The sequence below is a fragment of the Taudactylus pleione genome, unplaced genomic scaffold (assembly GCF_031769625.1).
Source record: "Taudactylus pleione unplaced genomic scaffold, aTauple2 ptg000615l, whole genome shotgun sequence".
NCBI classification, from domain to species: Eukaryota; Metazoa; Chordata; class Amphibia; order Anura; family Myobatrachidae; genus Taudactylus; species Taudactylus pleione.
In genome coordinates, this window is record NW_028285017.1 from 6,722,642 (window position 1) to 6,742,751 (window position 20,110).

Consider the following 20,110-nt stretch of genomic DNA (forward strand, 5'->3'; position numbering starts at 1 on the left):
ATTTGACGTTCGCATCTGCTAATGTATGTACGCCCCAAAAACGCCTCGCCACGCCTGCGTTTTTTCATCTCCACCCCCGTCAACACCCAAAAACGCCCTGTTCTGTCAATCACATTTGACATGCCACTTCCTGTACGCTATTTTAGGAACGAGAGAAAAAAAACTCGCAATCTGCCGTACGCACATGCGCAGTGTAACACCGACGCATGCGCGGTTAGTCAACATCGGAACGCAACGAGCGTACTGTTGTTAACGTGCGGCTCTGAATGAGGGCCTAAGTTGGTTAAAAAGAGGAACATGCCATTCAAATTGTTTCATATATGACGTGTTAGAGTCTCCTTTCTCTACTATACATACTGGGTACTAGGATCTAGAGTCAAAGGGAGGCACACCTAAATACCATTGTTAACCCCTGCATTACCGCTATTCTGCTTACCACTGATACTGCTGTGTTACCACTGTTACCTGTTACCCAGTTGATATTAAGTAACACTGTTACCTGTTACCCAGTTGATATTGAGGACTTTCTGTGTGGCCTAATAATCACTTTCACATTCCACCTGACACCTATTGTGACTGCCACCCCAATAGGCTATATCAATAAGTTATGGACCAAGGTACCCCAAGTGTGAAGTTCCTGTAATTAAATCAGCATATACAGAATGATGCACAGTGCAACCTCAAGCATGACCTTCACCAAACTGAGAAGTTCAGAGAACTATGGAGATGCAGCTGAAGCGGGAGGAGATGCAGCTGAAGCGGGAAGAGCTGTAAAAAATCTCAAATTCTCCAGGTGACAATCCAAATCCTGATGATGTGGATAGGACCATGGGGACATAGGTCTAGCTATGGAGCAGCCTGTGTATTCCAAAATTGACAGGATTGTGTCAGCACATAACACTGGCAAAGAATGAAGATAAAGGTCTCATGAGGAAAATAAACCTAAGGTGTACACTGTACAGTACCAAGCTGAGTACATGCAGATACATGAATGACTACATAGTAAAGATGCAATTGACATCTGTAGGAGTCCAGGTGGAGGAAAAGGAGGTTGCAATAGCAATGCTGCAGAATCTAATGTCTAAATTCAACTTCTCAGTGGTGACTTTAGAATCCTATGCAACTAAGCTATCATAGAAGATTGTGAAGGCTTAACTGCTGCAATTCCAAGATCGCATACCAGTTGAAACCAATGCTGAGAGTTCTGCTTTACTCACAAGGGACACTAAGTCTAAAAAGGCTAAGTACAAGTCTTTTGTATGTCGCAAGGTGGGACATAAAGACTCTGAATGCAGACTGTGAGATGCAAGTGGTGCACAGCAAAGGAAGTGTAACAAAAGAAATGAGTTAGCTTTAAATGTAACAGCCAGTCACAGGAAGGATTGCAGGTATATGGATTTAGGAGCCATGAGGCATTTCAGTTGCAATCAAGAATGGTTTAGATCACTGAGCATGTGTGATTCTATTACAACCAAAGCTACATGTTATGGAGACAAAGGGCCTGATTCAGAGCCAGACGCTCTGACAAGAGCGCTCGCTCTGAATCAGGGCCCTCCTACCTAAAATTGGAGCGGCCTCCTGGCCGCTCGCATAGCTGTGGGTGACCACCCACAGCTTATGCGAGCGGCCAAAAAGATGGTCGCAATGGTCAAGACTCTATCAGAGCCAAAAGCACTCCCACTGACATCACTAGTGATGTCAGTTGGGCCGGCCCCAGACGGTAGGCGTTCCCATGGGAATGCCTCCGTCTGGGCAGCAATACCCCTGGCACACCCACCAAAGGGGGCTTGCTGTCAATCAACATCGACAGCGCGCCCCCTTTGGTGCGAGACCCATAGCGACAGCTTTGCCATCGCTATGCGGGAATCGCGCATGCGCACGACGGAGCTCCCTCCGTTGTGCGCATGCGCACTAGGGCACCATCGACCCGCTTGCGAGCGCTCAGCGCTCTCGAGCGGGTCTGAATCAGGCCCAAAGTCCTTACAACCACAAGAGGCAGGACAATAGACGTGCACCTGAAAATAAAAGGTGAAACCTTTGTCACAGACATCCAAGATGTGTTATTTGTACCAGATTTGGGGACAAACTTCATTGCCATAAGAGTCCTAGAAAATTAAGGCTTCCAGGTCAAGTTCGCAGAGGGCAAGTGTGTTGTGCCAAATAGAAGAGGGACTGTGACAACTATCCTGATGCCAGCAACTATATGTCCTAGACACAGAAGAGATTTTTGTGCATTGATGGCCTCTGAGATAAGACAATCTATGGAACTGTGGCACAGACAGCTAGGCCACCTGGGGTATGATAACATCCAAAAGTTTCTCGAAGTAATGTGAGTGATACTGATAGACAGGCATGTGAGAGCTGTGTGATGGGTAAGTAGACCTTCCAAAAGTCAGCAACAAGAGCTGAGAAACCATTACCATTGGTGCATACACATGTGTGTGGTCCAATGGAAATAAAATCGAGAAGTGGATACCAATATTTCCTCACATTCATCGATGAATTCATGAGAGTGACACACATTTACTTAATCAAAGCCAAGAGTGAAGTAGTGAACAAAATAACAGACTACAAAAGTTTGGTGGAGACTCAAACGGTTCAGAAATGAAAAATCTTGAGATCTGTCAATGCCGAGGAATACAAAAACAAGAATTTATCCATCTCCCTAAAAAAAATATGGCATCGAGCACCAGTTAATCATTGCGTACATGCCAGAACAAAATTGTGTCGGCAAGCATGCAAACCGCACAGTAATGGAGAGAGCGTGACACAGTCCTGTAAAAGTGTTCATAGGCAGAAGTAGTGTCTATGGCATTATACTTAAAATTCGTGCACCCCCAGTTTCTGTTAAAGGCTGGAGGGGTGGTCTGGAAGCAAACCAAATGTCAAACATCTCAGAGTGTTTGGATGCAAAGCTTATGCACATATCCAAAAGAAAAGAGATGCAAGCTGGATCCCAAATCATTGGAGTGTAAATTGCTTGGATACTGTCAATAAAGTAATTGATACAGGGCCTGATTCACTACGGAATGCAACTGCGAATGCAATAGGGATTACGCACGCAGTTCAACTGCGATAGTATGCTAATCCATTGCAATGCCGCCACAGCACAACACAAGGACGCCCACTTTATCTTACACACCTGTAATGTTTAGCAATACTGCGAAAACATCGGTACAATCGAGAACCATCGCAACCTCACGCACACTTGCACAAGCTTTCACCTTACTCACAAATTGCTCAAGTCCTTAAGCTGCGTATGCCGTTGCAGCGGCTAATTTATGCATGCCCCTGTAACAGCATTCAAACACACTTGCACGCCTGTGTTTCGCTGACCAACCTTTCGTCACCACTCACAAATGGTACTTCCTGTCAATCACTCTGAGATGTGTCTGTGTAGCCACTGCGATTGCAGTCCCAGTTGCAGTGGAGCATTCACGCATGTGCACTGCAGTGCGTAACAATCAGCTGATTGCATGTGTATTCGCAGTTGCGATCATTGCTGAATCAGGCCCATAGACTATGGGACATTACAAATAAAAAACTTAATTAATCCAAGGATGTAATGTTATGTGAAACCTCACCAGGTAATGTGAGGCTGGATTAAAAATTACAGCACAAGTTTGTTTTGTTGGATATGCCTACTACAGCCAAAAGCATGTATGAGATGAAGACTGGCAGTATGGATACCCAATCGCAGAAAAGAAGTATTGTAAAAACAAACAAAGCAAGCTCCCTAAGAGATATAATGAGGAGTTATTGCTTTCTGTGAATCCCAAAATATCCAGGAGGCAAAGCAGTATACAAAGAAGTAGCATTATTACATGACAATAATATGTTTACTCTTGTAAACAGGCCGGGACAATCAAGAACAAGTTAAATGTAGTTGGAACTGTTGACGGTTACAAAGCTTATCTTGTCTTAAAGGATATACAAAGAAATTCGGAATTAACTACAGTAAAGTCTTCTAACCTGTGACAAAGTACAGTACACTGCGTTCAGTCATAGCCATTTCTGCCATGTATGATCTATTGCTGTACCAGTTAGATTTTGATTCAACTTTCCTGAATGGAGATTTAGATGAAGAGATTTATATGCAACCACTTGAACATTATAATGATGACATGTTCCAAGAAGAAAAAGTCTGTTTATTAAAAAAAAGCACTGTACAGCAGAGCAGCCACTGCTGGTATGTTACGTTAAATGCAGTATATTTGTAAATGGACTTTGTAAGTTCGGTGACTGATTACAGTCTATACAACAAAACAATAGAGCAGAGACTGTTCATCATTGTTGTATATGTGAATAACTTTTTACTATTTCCACATTCTGGCCACCTCCCAGTGAAATGGAGAATGGGGAGAATAATACCAGGAATCCACGGTCCATGAGTAGGAGGCGTGGTCTAGCTATGTGATTCTATTTGACTTGAAATGTCCGGCCTCATCCCCATCACCGCCCACCTGCTTCTCAAAAGTAGGCAATTATGGTACTAGGACTCACAGAGCATAGTTGCAGAGGGCGGTGTGCATGGTGTAACATGGGGGCGGTACAAGGGGTGTGGAGGAGCATAGAAGGCAGTGTGGTGGTTGTGGCTGCATGATTGCATCCCGGTGGTCACACCCCTGCTATACAATGCAGAGATTACTGGCATTGTACAGTGAGGCTGTGGCTAGTAGTCTACGATGATGCAATTCAGTGAGAATCACCTCATCTGCTGCCCAGACCTCTCTCTTCACCCGGAAAGTAGGTGGATTGAAGGCAGGTGGTGGTCGGCTCCGTGAGACTTGCTCTGGGTGACCGGAAACGCCACCCATTTTTCAGGAGCCTCCCAGTCACTGCAGAAGAGTAGTTAGTTATGACCCAGTCAGAGGGAGGCGTGCCCTCTGACCTGATTACATCACCGCTGGGCTACTGCACATGTGCAGCTGGCTCCATTTTTACTGTGTAGAGTGTCACAGTAATGTGCGGATGAACAGTCCTTAGTACCTGAGGTAAGACACGGAATACCACTAGTCTGCTTACCAGTGTGTTACTACTGTTACCTTATTAATATGAATAAACTCAGTGTCCTGGTTAATTCCTCTCTGTGTGGCCTTACAATCACTTTCACAATTCGTCTAACACCTGCTGTGACCACCATTCCGATAGGCTATATGAATATGAAGAGCCTAAAATGTGTTTAATAAACATAGAGTGTATATTATTTGTATTCATTTATTTGTTTAACTAGTGTCCACATTTATCAAAAGTATCAGTCAAACTTGTGGCTGGGACTGAAACATCAAAGAGATAGCTAACAGGATGTAATATTTATCATTTAGCTCTTGTGTCATTTGCTTGTACTTCATGAAATATGTAAGAACAAGAAGGCAATAACTTTGCAAATAAAACTTGGATATGTATGGAAAATCATTACACTTGTGAGATTTAGTGGGAAATAGTCATCCTCATATGGTGTAATAAATATACAACTGACTCAAGCTCACTTATAGGTGACACAATGTTTGAATTAGCACCACATTAATCTCCACAGAAGACCCAAAGGTGAATGGGAGGTGGGTTAATCTAAAAAGGATGTAATGTAAAAGAGAAAGAAAAGTACAGGCTACGGTTAAGCACTTATGCTGCCTGCCCTGACAACAGACATCTGACTTAATAGTAAATGGTAAGCTACAAGGATGAGGTTAAGAAGATTATACACTCTCACTGTATTGGTAATCATACTAAACATAATTTATGTGAACAACTATATATTTTTATGGATTCTGTTCTATTCTTAGTTTATAGCTTGGTCCATCTCTTATGTAACCGCTGCTGCGTCCAAAGAAAATATGAAAATATGGTAATGCCGCAGGAGGAGCCTGAAGAAAAAAAACTCCTACTGCCGACATCGCAGATCCGAATGATGCAGCATCGGATCATCATCGGATGCGATGGTCACAACCATCGACTATCTCAATGAGCCAAAACTTACTCAGAATGGCCGCCACCGCAACTCCTTGGCCAGGGCAAGGAAATCTGCTTCGGAAGACACCTATACACCTACAAAATGGACTTCCCTGCCCCAGACGGCCACAGACTGTCAAACAGGCTGCAGACTAGGGGAACTGCATGTGACAACACAGGACCCAGTTTACACACGTGCAGAATAGGTCATGCGCATATGCATTCCCCCCGCCATCAAAGATGAACGTTAACCATCGAGTTTGCATACAACTATGAGTCAGGCCCATAGTACATCTATAATATAGTAACACTCAGACTGTTAAATTTAAAAAACCCACAACCACCAGTGTGAAATCTCTCTCTCTACTGTGCATACAGTCGGGCCGGATTTACCCCTAGGCAACCTAGGAATCTGCCTAGGGCCCGATAGGTGCCAAGGGGCCCGGGCCCCCCCAAAATACAGCCCTGACCATCATAAAAGCAGGTTTCGTGTCCTGGTAATGTTTTACAAGGACAAGAAGAGAAGGGACATGTTTTTCAGAAGAAAAGTAACAGAGCCTAGCACCAGTATTAGCGATATTACTAGCCAGAGCCTCCTACGGAGCCTCTGAAAAACATGTCCCAGAAGAGCACCAAGCAACCTCGTGATATCATGCGGCCTTGCCTCACACCCCTGTACTCCCAGCAGTACACTAGTGCAGTGCAGCACAAGCCCAGGCTCAGCCTGGCCCCCGCAGTAAAATGAGGATCGGAGATAGGGGCCAGGGGGCTGGTTGCCATCTGACTTCTGGGTCAATATCATTTTAAAATTTTAGGTTTTGGGGCCAGCTTGCTGACCCAGAGCCATATTCAATTTGAAGCGGCGTTTTCGTGCCCGCTATATCCCCGTATTCAATTTGAAAGTAAGCGAAATTGAGATTAGGCGAAACTTGTGATCGGCGAAAAAAAACAGGATTTTTCGGGAAATAATTCTAGGACCCTCCTAAAGATGTCCAGACCAGGGGGATCACTATGGGTACCGCCGTTTTTGCCTGCAAAAGAAAGTCGGGATTTTAAATAGCCGCGGCAGGGTTTTTTTTCCTGACTTTGAACAAGTGATGCAGAAAAGCACTTAGGTTTTTTTTTTTTTTTAAAGTGTTTCCATCAAATTTGGGGTACATGAAAATGGGTACTAGCATATTTTTAAGTCCCTAAATGCACCTGCCGCCACTATTGAAACCCGGACTTCCTTTAGGAGATAAAAATGGGGGTACCCATAGTGATCTCCTATGTCTACACATCTTTAGGGGGGGTCTCTGTAATATTTCCCAAAAATTCCCGTTGTATTTTACCTATAAAAAAACGGGTTAAAAGTTTAAAAAGAAAATGACATAGGGTCTCCCTCCCAAAAGCCAAACCAGCCCCAGGCTTGCCAGCCAGTCCTGGTTTCTAAAAATATGGGGAACAAAATGTCTAGGGTTCCACCGTAATTTAGAAACCAACACCAGGCTGCAGGGACCTTGGTTTTAAATATAGGGGGGAAAAAAACATGGGGATCCACCTATATTTAAGACCAGCACCAGACCTAACTGACTTGGGTGTAATGCCACAGCCCGGAGATCCAATCACTGTGGCTCCAGATCCAAAGCATTAGCACCCCAAGTCGGTCAGCACAAGCCGTTGATCTCGGGGGAGTCGGGGACCCCCCAAAGAAGGTTCCCCCCCCCCCGAGCACCACAGGCTTATGCTGAAGCCCGGGGCTCTTCCCCATACCCCTGGAGCGGTGGGTATGGAGGAAATGGGGGGCAAAATAATGTAAAACTATTGTATTTTACAGTGGAACTACAAGTGCCAGCATGCCTGCCATTTTGCACTTGTGGAACTACAAGTGCCAGCAGACATGCGGCACCTGTAACTTCACTGTAAAATAAATAGTTAAATAAAGACAAAACACACACACTGTGATTAGTATAACTTTATTACACATACCTACCCATTCACACATACTTACCTATACCAGATGTTTCTGTCCCCTTGTCCAGTAGAAAATCCGTAATGACTGGCCCTGCAAAAAAAAACAACATACTCACCTATATCCTGGCACTGGTCTCCACAGTAATCCATGAACTTGGCAAAACAAAAAAAAAGGGGTTCACGATCCACGTACCCAGGATCTGTATGTGTGTTGCCACACATACATAGGGGTATTCAACATGGGAGCGATAACATCATTTTTGCGTTAATATCGCACTTATGACGTCATTATAGTAGGTTTTAGTTTTACACTGTATTCAATTTCAAAGACTTATCGCAGTTTTGAAAAGTCTTTGATAAAAAACAGTGATAACTTTTCACCATTGAATAGGTGTCGAAAAAAAGTGCAGAATTGGGGTTTAGGGGTGCAGGCTTAAAAAAAATAGCCTGCACCCCTGGGAATGACATTTAAAAAAGGACTGTGTCAAAAAAAGTTTTTTAAAAAAAATAGGGACACCCCAAAAAATGTATTTAAAAATTGGGGTGAAAAAAAAACTGGGAAAAAATGATTAACAATAGGGAAATAGGTTCAGAGCTATTCTGCAAGTATGCGGCAGGTGTTTTCTAGAATAGATTTATAGCGGCAGCTGCACTATTGCAGAATTTGTAAAAACTTACTTTAGGGACATTAAAATATGCTTGTACCCATTTTCATGTACCCAAAATTTGATGGGACCACTTAAAAAAAAAAAAAAAAAAACCTAAGTGCTCTTCTGCATCACTTCTTCAATGTCGGGAAAAAACACCTGCTGCGGCTATTTAAATCCCCGACTTTCATTTAAAGGCTAAAACGGGGGTACCTATAGTGAACCCCCATGTTTTTACAACTTTAGGGGGGTCTTAAAAAAATTTTAAGGAAGAATTCGTAACTTTACGCAAATCCAACTTCGGAGGTTCCCGTTTTCGTTAATGTTATATTGAATACGGGGATAAGCGGGCGCGCGCCCGATACTTTAACGCAGGTAAAAACTCCGATATGAAACGTTAACTTCGACAGTGAAGTTAACGTTTCATATTGAATACCCCTCACAGATCCCTCCCGAATGCCAGCTGACGGGACTGCATGGGGCTTGCACGTCCCATCAGCCAATCAGCGGCCCCGCTGACTTTAGAGCGGGTGGTGATTGGCTCCGGCTACTGACAGTTCCCACGTGACAGTTCCCATCTGACAGTTCCCACGTGGGAACTGTGAGCAGCCAGAACCAATCACCGCCCACTCTAAAGTCATTTCTAGAAACAAGGACTGGCTGGAAAGCCTGGGGCTGGTTTGGCTTTTGGGGGGGGGGGGGGCCCTATGTAATTTTTTTTTTAACTTTTAACCTGTTTTTTTACAGGTAAAACACAACAGGAATTTTCAGGAAATATTCCAGGGACCCCAGTAAAGATGTGTAGACATAGGGGATGACAAAGGGTACCCCCATATTTATCTCCTGAAGGAAGTCGGGGTTTCAAATAGCCGCGGCAGGTGCATAAATGCGGCTTTGAATAAGGTGATGCAGAAGAGCATTTAGAAGCTTTTTAGGTAAAAATAACTATGCCCAGCAAATTTGGGGTACTTGAAAATGGAGTTCAGCATATTTTAAAGTTGCTAAAGTGAGTTGAAAAAATCGTGAAAAGCCCACCTGCCGCAAGCAGGTGCAATGAAAAAACACCTGGGGCATACTTGGGGACCCCCCCAGAGTCAAGCTTGCTAGTTTTTAACTGTGTACCCCCCCATTTTTCTTTCGCCCCCAAATTCAAGTGATTTTTTGGGGTGTCCTTAAGTATTTTTATTCTTTTTTTGACACAGTTTACCTTTGGGAGACTGTCTGAAGGCTGCACAGGGGTTCCCGCAGCGTTGCACCCCAAAACCCCAATTCTGCCGAAAAGTTTTCGCCGAACACAGGCGAAAACTGACTTTTCACCTCAAATTGCATACGGCCCTCAGTGTCGGACTATAAAAGCGAGGGATCCCACGCCCTCTCCTAGACCATGCTGACAAGTATCTGGCTCCCTGTAATCTCCTGATCTACAACACCTGATCTGAGCATGGCCGGAATAACATCAAAGGGAGATCAGCAATTAATATCGTCTCCCTGTGAAAATGCACACAGCAGCGGTGTGACCAATTGCAACATCATAAACAAACAGTCCAGGGGAAGGAACGTGAGGCATCGACTAGAGATGGATCACAGAAAGGGAAATTCAGAGAGCAGAAGGAAGGTGTTCGATCTCATCAGTTTGCAAGTATTAAAATCTTCTGGTTATGCATCAGTACATACTGTATGTAAAATTGAAAGGTATCATTAAAATAATATTTAATGGGGCTTAGTACTATTGAACTTTTCAGTAAAAAAAAAATCACCATTGTTCTATTTTGGTGCTTTTTTGCAGACTCCAGGTCTATCTAAACTAGGGGTGAGCGGGTTCAGATTTCTGAAATCCGAACCCCCCCGAGCCCCCCCGATCCGAGCCAGGAACCGAGTCCGGCTCGGGGTTTTCCCGCCTGACTCTGAACTGAGCTGTGTTGTGCTGCTGTCATTGGGGCTGGCTGGGCTGTGTTGTGCAATCAGTTGTCCATAGGGGCTGTGTCCACTCCAAAGTCTATAGGGGCTGGCTGGACTGTGTTGTGCAGTGTCCCATAAAGGCTGTAGTCCTAGAGGGGTGCTGTAGTGTTGTCCAGGGGGTGATCTGTCCATCAGGGGTGCTCCCCCAAAGTAAACTCCAAAAAAAAAATTGTGAATTGTGTGCGCAATAGCTGCACGTGCATCAACAAAGTAGCGCCAAGTGTGCGCCTGTGTCATAAATCAAGGGCCGGCTGGCTTGTCCATTAAAGGGTGCTGTAACCCCCAAAGTGCACTCCAAAAAGAAAAAAAAAAAATTCTTTGTGTTTGTGATTTGTGTGCGCAGAAGCCGCACGTGCATCAACGAAGTAACGCCAAGCGTGCGCCTGTGTCATAAGTAAGGGGCCGGCTGGCTTGACTGTTAAAGGGTGCTGTAACCCCCAAAGTGCACTCCAAAAAAAAATATATATATTTTCTGTGTTTGTGAATTATGTGCACTGTGGCTGCACGTGTATCAACAAAGTAGCAGCGCATAAGTAAAGGGCCGGCTGGCTTGTCCGTTAAACGGTGCTGTAACCCCCAAAGTGCACTCCAAAATTTTTTTTTTTTTTTCCGTGTTTGTGAATTGTGTGCGCAGTAGCCGCACGTGCATCAACAAAGTAGCGCCAAGCATGCGCCTGTGTCATAAGTAAAGGGCCGGCTGGCTCATCTGTTAATGGGTGGTGTAACCCCTAAAGTGCACTCCAAACAAAATAAAATATTATTTTCTGTGTTTGTGAATTGTGTCCACTGTAGCCGCACGTCCATCAACAAAGGAGCAGCACCAAGGGTGCGCCTGTGTCCCATAAGTAAATGGCCGGCTGGCTCATTCTTCTTTTCTGTTGTGAATTGTGTGCGCTGTAGCCGCATGTCCATCAACAAAAGAGCAGCGCCAAGCATGCGCCTGTGTCATAAGTCTGTTAAAGGGTGGTGTAACCCCCAAAGTGCACTCCAACAAAAATAAAAAATTATTTTCTGTGTTTGTGAATTGTGTGCGCAGTAGCAACACGTGCATCAACAAAGTAGCGCCAAGCGTGCGCCTGTGTCATAAGTAAAGGTTGGCTCATCCATTAAAAGGTGCTGTAATCCCCAAAGTGCACTCCAAAAAATATTTTTTTTCTGTGTTTGTGAATTGTGTGCAGTGTACATGTATCCTCAAAGCAGCAACGCCAAGCGTGCATCTGTCCATTAAAGGGTGGTGTAACCCCCAAAGTGCACTCCAACAAAAATAAAAAAATCTTCTTTTCTGTGATGTGAATTGTGTGCACTGTACGTGCATCCTCAAAGCAGCAGCGCCAAGCATGCATCTGTCTGTTAAACGGTGGTGTAACCCCCAAAGTGGACTCCAACAAAAATAAAATATTTACTTCAGTGTTTGTGAATTGTGTGCACTGTACGTGCATACTCAAAGCAGCAGCGCCAAGTGTACATCTGTCTGTTAAAGGGTGGTGTAACCCCCAAAGTGCACTCCAACAAAAATAAAACATTTTCTTCTGTGTTGGTGTGTGAAATGTATGCGCAGTAGTCGCAAGTGCATCAACAAAGGAGCAGCGCCAAGCATGCGCCTGTGTCCCATAAGTCTGTTAAAGGGTGGTATAACCCCCAAAGTGAGCTCCACAAAAATAAACAATTCTTATTTTTTTTCTGTGTTTGTGTGCAAAATGTATGTGCAGTAGCCGCACGTGCATCAACAAAGGAGCAGCGCCAAGCATGTGCCTGTGTCCCATAAGTCTGTTAAAGGATGGTGTAACCCCCAAAGTGCGCTCCACAAAAATAAACAATTCTTATTTTTTTTCTGTGTTTGTGTGCAAAATGTATGCGCATTAGCCGCACGTGCATCAACAAAGGAGCAGCGCCAAGTGTGCGCCTGTGTCCCATAAGTCTGTTAAAGGGTGGTGTAACCCCCAAAGTGCGCTCCAACAAAAATAAAAAAATCTTCTTTTCTGTGTTGTGAATTGTGGGCCTCATTCAGACCCGCTCGCGAGTGCTGAGCACTCGTAAGTGGGTCGATGTTGGCCCAGTGTGCATGCGCACGGCAGAGCCGGCTCCATCGTGCGAATGCGCGAGACCCGGATAGCGACGGGCAAACCGTCACTCCGGGTCTCGTACCAAAGGGGGCATGCTGTCGATGTTGAGTGACGGCACGCCCCGTTTGGTGGGCGTGTCTGGGGGGTGGCTGCCCAGACAGAGGCATTCCCATGGGAACGCCTACAGTCTGGGGCCGGCCCCACTGACATCACAAGTGATGTCAGTGGGAGTGCTTTCGGCTCTGTTTGAGCCGAAAGCACTCCAGGGCTTGCGGCAACGAGACCCTACCACAAGGGTCTTTTCGCAAGCCTGATTGTCGCGATGGTCTTGACCATCGCAACCATCTTCCTGGCTGCTCGCTATAGCTGTGGGTGGTCACCCACAGCTATACGAGCGGCCAGGAGGCTGCTCTAAAAATCAAGAAGGATGGCCCTGATTCAGAGTGATCGCTCTGTCAGAGCGTCCGGCTCTGAATCAGGGAGTGTGTGCGCTGTAGCCGCACGTGCATCAAACTAACTTTCAGCGCCAAGCATGCGCCTGTGTCATAAATCAAGGGCCAGCTGGCTCGTCTGTTGAAGGGTGGTGTAACTCCAAAGTGCTCCAAAAAAAAAAAATGTCTGTGTTTGCGAGTTGTGCGCGCTGTAGCCGCACGTGCATCAACACAGTAGCAGCGCCAAGCATGCGTCTGTGTCATAAGTCAAGGGCCGGTTTGGACATCTGGTCCGGACTGAAGGACGTGCCAACAATTTCTGACATGTCTACTGTCACTGCATATGATGAATGGTGGAGGATTACATTGGTGACAGCATCCAAGTAAGGATTTCAGATAGTCCGTACCTGTACTGGCAGGAAAAAGAGGCAATGTGGAGGCCCCTGTACAAACTGGCTCTATTTTACCTGAGTTGCCCCCCCGCCAGTGTGGACTCCGAAAGAGTGTTTAGTGCAGCCGGGAACCTTGTCAGCGAAAGGCGTAGGAGGTTGCTTCCACAAAATGTGGAGAAGATGATGTTCATAAAAATGAATGATCAACTCTTCCAGGGAGACCAGCCTCCAGAACGTACAAAGGGACCTATGGCGGTGGATTCCAGCGGGGACGAATTAATACTCTGTGAGGATGAGGACGTACACAACACTGAAGAGGGTGAAGAATCGATGGATGAGGAGGATGAGGACGACATCTTGCCTCCATAGAGCCAGTTTGTGCAGGGACAGATTAATTGCCAGCTTGTTTTGTGGGGGCCCAAACGAAAGAATCATTTCAGCCACAGTGATCCTGGCGCTGAAATGATTGGTTTGTTAAAGTGTGCATGTCCTGTTTATACAACATAAGGGTGGGTCGGAGGGCCCAAGGACAATTCCATCTTGCACCTCTTTTTTTTCTTTGCATTATGTACTGTTTGGGGCCTAGTTTTTCAAAGTGCCATCCTGTCTGCCACTGCAGTGTCACTCCTAGATGGGCCACGTGTTTGTTCCGCCCACTTTAGTCGCTTAGCATAGTCATCCAGCTACCTCGGTGCAACCTTTTGGACAAAAAACAATATTGTGAGGTGTGAGGTGTTCAGAATAGACTGGAAATGAGTGGAAATTAATGTCTTTGAGGTTAACAATAGCATTGGAGCAGAAAAACCCACAAATTCTGTGATTTTAGCTGTTTTTATGCTTTTTATAAAAAAAAATACAGATCCAAAACACAAAACCCAGAACCCAAAACACGGAAGGGTGGTTTTGGCAAAACCAATCCAGATCCAAAACGCGAAGAAATATCCAGATCCAAAACCAAAACACAAAACACGAAAAGTGGCCAGTGCACACCCCTACTCTAAACCATGTGTTGTTAAAATAACATGTCTCCCCTGTCCGGAAAGCACTTAATTGAAAATGAAAAATGTGTCCCTCTATTATCACAATTACAAGTAAGCCCCACACTGGAACAGATCCCGGCAGCAGCAAGCCCGACAGCACTGGAAATCCCGATCGTCGCAAGGTAAGTAATGACTAACCTAACCTAACCCCCCTAACCCTAACCCTCCTTAGGGGTGCCTAACCCTAACCTCCCCCCCAAGTGCCTAACCCTAATCCCCCCTGTCAGTGCCTAACCCTAACCTTCCCCTTCCCCGCTGCCTAAACCTAAGTCCCCCGGGGGGGTGCCTAACCCTAAATACCCCCCGGGGGCCCTAACCCTAACCCTCCATCCCCCTAGCCTAACCCTAACCCTCCCAGGGGGGTGCCTAACCCTGAGTCCCCACGGGTGCCCTAAACCTAATCCTCCCCCGCCGCGGCTGTCCGCTCGCGGCGCCCGGCATCCCTTCGAACGGGATGCCGGGCGCCGGTCTCCCGGCGTTGGTGAAATGAGAGGCGTCTACATCTAGACGCCGGGCATTTCACCCTCGCCAGGGATAAGACAGTTGGGAAGCCGGCTGTCGGTATAATGTCAGCCGGCTTCCTGATTGTATCCCCACTGGCCAATATAGTGGCAATCTGCTGTTCAATGGGAGTAGCTGGGCATCTAGGGGTGTTCCTTGCAGAGTTCAGGATAGGCCCATAAACAGATTTTGTATTGTAAGTCTATGATACAGGGGCCGCCTATTCATGATGTTTATTATCGGGGACCGAACGGACCCCGATAATTAACATTCTAACTCTCCGCGGCTACCAGAGCAATTCATCATTGCTCTGTGCAGTGACAGCTGATGTGAAATCAGCTGTCCCTGCGAGCGGCTTCACTGCTCCTTTCGGAGCAGTGACGGGACTGTGCATACATAACCTGCAAGTCACGCATGCGCACAAGAGCCCTGATATCCGACTGACGGAGCAGGCTAGGGGCGGAGGGATCTGAAAGGATCCCTCATCGCAACCCGGACCTCTTTCCCATAGGGAAGGAGCGGGTTGTGAGCCGGGTTGAAGATGGTGAATGCTCTCGCAGTCAAGCTGTGAAAATATTATATTTTCAGAGCTTGATGAATACTGTCCCCATACTAGTCTATAGGGACAGCGGGCCATTCCGCAAGAGGAAGGTAAGCAGGAGATACCTGTTATACTAGTGTATAGGGACAGCGGGCTATTCCACAAGAGGAAGGTAAGCAGGAGATATATGTGATTAGGGGCTGGCTGGCAACTTTTAGCCTGGGGGACAAATGCATGCAGGCGGCCCTGGCAGAGGAGTAGCGTGTAGTCAGGGTGCCCGGAGCACGTGCGTGCTACGGCACCCCCCCTCAAGTGTTCCATGGAGGAGGCGGGTCCATATGGGATTAATGTAAAGCTTAAAAAAAAAAAAAAGTTAGGGGCAGCCCATATGCAGTGTCCCTTGTGCCCCAGGAGAGGACCCCCTTATGCAGGCCTCCAGTAGTGCCCCCAGTAGTGATTCCTCCTATGCAGTGTCCATTATACAGTGCCCCCAGTAGTGGTCCCCCCTGTGCAGTGCACCTTGTGCCCCAGTTGTAAGCCCCTTATGTTGTGCCCCCAGCAGTGGTACCCCCCTATACAGTGCCCCCAGTAGTGGCCCCCCCTGTGCAGTGCCCCTTCTGCCCCCAGTAGTAAGCCCCTTATATAGTGCCCCCCAGTAGTGGTCCCCTCTGTGCAGTGCCCCTTGTGCCCCCAGTTGTAAGCCCCTTATATAGTGCCCCCAGTAGTGGTACCCCCTATGCAGTGCCCCCAGTAGTGGTACCCCCTATGCAGTGCCCCCAGTAGCAGTTCACCCCCATGCAATGCCCCCAATAGTGGTAACCCTTGTGCAGTGCCCCTTAAGTAGTGGCCCCAGTTGTAGTCTCCCCCTATGCAGTACCCCCAGTATTGCCCTTTATATAGAGCCCCCAGCAGTGGTCCCCCGATGCAGTGCCCCCAGTGGTAGTCCCCTCCCCCCTATGCAGTGCCCCAAGTAGTAGTCCCCTCCCTCCTATGCAGTGCCCCAAGTAGTAGTCCCCTCCCCCCTATGCAGTGCCCCTAGTAGTAGTCCCCACCCCTTGTAGTGCCCCCAGTAGTGATTCCCCCTATGCAGTGCCCATTATACAGTGCCCCCAGTAGTGGTCCCCCCTGTGCAGTGCACCTTGTGCCCCCAGTTGTAAGCCCCTTATGTTGTGCCCCCAGTAGTGGTACCCCCTATGCAGTGCCCCCAGTAGTGGCCCCCCCTGTGCAGTGCCCCTTCTGCCCCCAGTAGTAAGCCCCTTATATAGTGCCCCCAGTAGTGGTCCCCCCTGTGCAGTGCCCCTTGTGCCTCCAGTTGTAAGCCCCTTATATAGTGCCCCCAGTAGTGGTACCCCCTATGCAGTGCCCCCAGTAGTGGTACCCTCTATGCAGTGCCCCTTTTATAGTGCCCCCAGTAGCAGTTCACCCCCATACAGTGCCCCCAATAGTGGTAACCCTTGTGCAGTGCCCCTTAAATAGTGGCCCCAGTTGTAGTCTCCCCCTATGCAGTACCCCCAGTATTGCCCTTTATATAGAGCCCCCAGCAGTGGTCCCCTGATGCAGTGCCCGCAGTGGTAGTCCCCTCCCCCCTATGCAGTGCCCCAAGTAGTAGTCCCCTCCCTCCTATGCAGTGCCCCTAGTAGTAGTCCCCTCCCCCCTATGCAGTGCACCTAGTAGTAGTCCCCACCCCTTGTAGTGCCCCCAGTAGTAGTAGTAGTAGTCCCCCCCCTTGTAGTGCCCCCAGTAGTAGTATTCCCTCCCCTTCTAGTGCCCCCAGTAGTAGTAGTCCCCCCCTTGTAGTGCCCCCAGTAGTAGTCACCCCAGTTGTAGTCTCCCCCTTGAAATGCCCCTGTAGTAGTCCCCCCCTTGTAGTGCCTCCAGTAGTAGTAGTCCCCCCCTTGTAGTGTCCCCAGTAGTAGTAGTCCCCCCCTTGTAGTGCCCCCAGTAGTAGTCCCCCCAGTTGTAGTTCCCCCCTTGTAGTGCCCCCAGTAGTAGTCTCCCCCCCTTGTAGTGCCCCCCGTAGTAGTCCCCCCCCTTGTAGTGCCCCCAGTAGTGGTCTCCCCATTATAGTGCCCCCAGTAGAGGTCTCCCCCAAGTAGACACGTAATAAAAAAGGAAAAAAAACACTTACCTGCATCATGATGTCTCTCCCATTACCCACTGCAGGAGCCGGGAAGATGGAGCGGCTCCTGCAGTGGGCGCACCAGCAGTCGATGAGAGTCTGCCAGACTCTCATTGGCTGCTGATCAAAACAAACACACAGCTGTCGGAGCCGGCGGCTGTGTGTCTGGCACTGTGTAGTGCTGACCGAACTCCGTCCGGTCAGCGCTACACTCGTGGTACAGCCTGTGTCACAGAGACACAGACTGCCCGCGGCCCGCATGGAGCTGCGGCCCGGGGGGCACATGACACCCGGCCCAGCCCGCCACTGACAGTGATACTAGTTTATAGGGACAGCAGGCCATTCCGCAAGAGGAAGGTAAGTAGGAGATATCTGTGATACTAGTGTATAGGGACAGCGGGCCATTCCGCAAGAGGAAGGTAAGCAGGAGATATCTGTGATACTAGTGTATGGGGACAGCAGGCCATTCCGCAAGAGGAAGGTAAGCAGGAGATATCTGTGATACTAGTGTATGGGGACAGCAGGCCATTCCGCAAGAGGAAGGTAAGCAGGAGATATCTGTGATACTAGTGTATGGGGACAGCAGGCCATTCCGCAAGAGGAAGGTAAGCAGGAGATATCTGTGATATCTCCTGCTTTACCTTCCTCGATGAACAGCCTGATAACTTAATTTTTACAATTGCAGGTGAAAATGTGCATTTTCACCTTCTTTTGTGAAAATTAAGTGATGATGAATAGGCCCCAAAGTGTTTAGGGGCCTATTTGCCAAGCATTTTTTTCATAAAATTATATAGCAACAGCAGTTTCTGCATAATTTTATGAATGGTTGCTATGTGCTCACAGCCTAATGCAGGAGCTTTTACAGAAATCTCTGCAAAAGGCTAATTATTGCTGCAGACTGCAGTTTCCATTATTATCAATGGGGACTACGGTCTGACCCCTATGTACACCACCAAACTCCAAAAAGCAAAGCTTTTCGAAATTTGGCCCTGATGGACTACATCCTTCAAATGTAATCTGATGTATGCGTATGGTCTGGAGGCATATTCGCAGGAAAGGGAACTTGCAATTCCTTTCTCGCAGCCTCCATCTGGCACCAGAGGAGGAGTCTTTCATAGATGTTAAAGACTCCACCAAAATGCCAGGGCAGTATCTCGTCGGTACAGCAGTTATTGCTACTACTGTCCCTGTGAGTTTCCTTTAGCACATAAGGGGGACATTTTTGGAATTTTTTTAATAAAAAGTATGTTGTGAGATGGGCTGTTAATAATTGCGGCACTGCCACAATTATTAATAAATAGAACCCTTAATTTGAAATTAGATTGAATAAGTGATGATCAGGGATGTTCTTGAGTACTCAGGAGATGCTTTGTACTATGAGACAGCACGTGTCTGGTTTTGTAGGAGTCCTATAATTAAAGATAAAAGCCTGTAGGGGAACTGCTGTAAGTCAAACGGATTTAATATTGTATTGTATTTAATATTAAAATATGGAGAAAAACAACCATAATAATAATAACAATTATAATTAACAATTTTCCTTATTTTGGAACTTTGATGATAAGGATCCAAATTTAGATCCCAAGTATTCAAAAAAGAATAACTGGACTGGTGCAGTTATTCTTCTTTACTTCTACCCCTCTGGGGGCTAGCCACACCCCTGTACATTTTTGCAACTGCCCTTCAGTAGGCCTTTACCATTGCATTTTCACTATAGGCCCTTCATGCCCCAGTCCGACCCTGCAGTGTCATTGTAATTCATGTGCACAGTCTGGTTTTGTTATTGGTACTTAAACTTTGTAGTACTAGTATATTGCACTGCAGGGGACTGGCTGATATCTGGAGTTGTTATTCTCATATGTCAGGATCGGGATACATTGTGGGGTGTTGCTATACTTAGGTGGGCATCGGCACTGGCTATTCTGTCTAACGTGGGTAAACTACACAATGGTAGTGTAAACAACAACCACATTAGTCAAACTACACCTGCACCGTTTGTCACTCTAAGTTTTTAAATTGCATTGCGCTGATAGAAAGATAGGGCCACTTTCTCGTGTTTTCCCCCTCAGCCAAAAAGTTGCCAGCCAGCCCCTGATCGGAGGGACGGAAGAGTGAGCCTCCTTCTGCACAGAGTTTAAGCAGCTCATATTCAAGGGAGCCTAAGCTCTGATGATACTGTGTATCTATATACACACACGCACATACTCATTTCATAAATATATGTGTGTAGAGTAGACAGTTGTCTACATATACATATTTATTACAGGATGATATCTACATATGTATATAAGTGATCTAGTAACACCTACCATAATAACTGTGCATATTTTATAGTAGGTGTTGGTGGAGCAAGATACACACATATTATATATAATATATATACACACACACATATACTGTACATACAAAGCATTTGGCAGTCCGGAGTGTGTCCTCCTTAGTATTGATAATACAAAATGTTAATAAACATCCAAGTGTATTGTACATACATACATAGCAGACGTTTCAAGGTCGC